The 525-nt window shown below is 41.5% G+C and overlaps 1 protein-coding gene across 2 annotated transcripts in view; it reads left to right on the top strand.

The window, feature by feature from the left end:
- LOC119591882 (copine-8-like) overlaps positions 1 to 525 on the top strand; it is a gene marked incomplete at its 3' end in the record, with an annotated part of 9,952 nt that overhangs the window by 2,518 nt on the left and 6,909 nt on the right.

Below are 525 nucleotides of genomic sequence, written 5' to 3'. Positions count from 1 at the left end.
GTCAGGTAATTGTTCAGAATACCTAAGCACACTTGATGACAGTGACACTAGATTCATCTCTTCCTCCACTGCTCATAACTGTAGGAATTAGACCACAAAAACTCCCCCACACCTCACAAATTTGTAATGGAGTGCATGAAGGTAACTAGGGAGATTACAGGGTAAAATGTGATGAATGAGCTGTACAACATATATATGAGAAGAGGTTCACTATAACATTCACCCAGGAACGCAAAAGTATTCATCGCAGGATGAAGCCTGTGACTGATGTGCGTGATGAAATATGGAGGAAAATAAGCTGTACACCTTGTATTATCTACTTATCAACATCTTTTTGAGGGTGGTACAACCCCCAACTCCCACCCTGGAACACAATCCCTATGTACTATACCTTTACTCCCTTTGATCAATCACATGCTCCATGCTGCCATAAGTACATTTAGGATTCTCTGTATTCCAGAGTGGGGGTCGGGAGGGGGAATACCTTTGCACAAGATAAATTAGTGCCCTACTTTGTATATTTCT

This window comes from Penaeus monodon, chromosome 29 (assembly GCF_015228065.2).
Source record: "Penaeus monodon isolate SGIC_2016 chromosome 29, NSTDA_Pmon_1, whole genome shotgun sequence".
NCBI classification, from domain to species: domain Eukaryota; kingdom Metazoa; phylum Arthropoda; class Malacostraca; order Decapoda; family Penaeidae; genus Penaeus; species Penaeus monodon.
The sequence above is the reverse complement of the archived record's forward strand: the minus strand, read 5'-3'. Positions and strand labels throughout refer to the sequence as shown.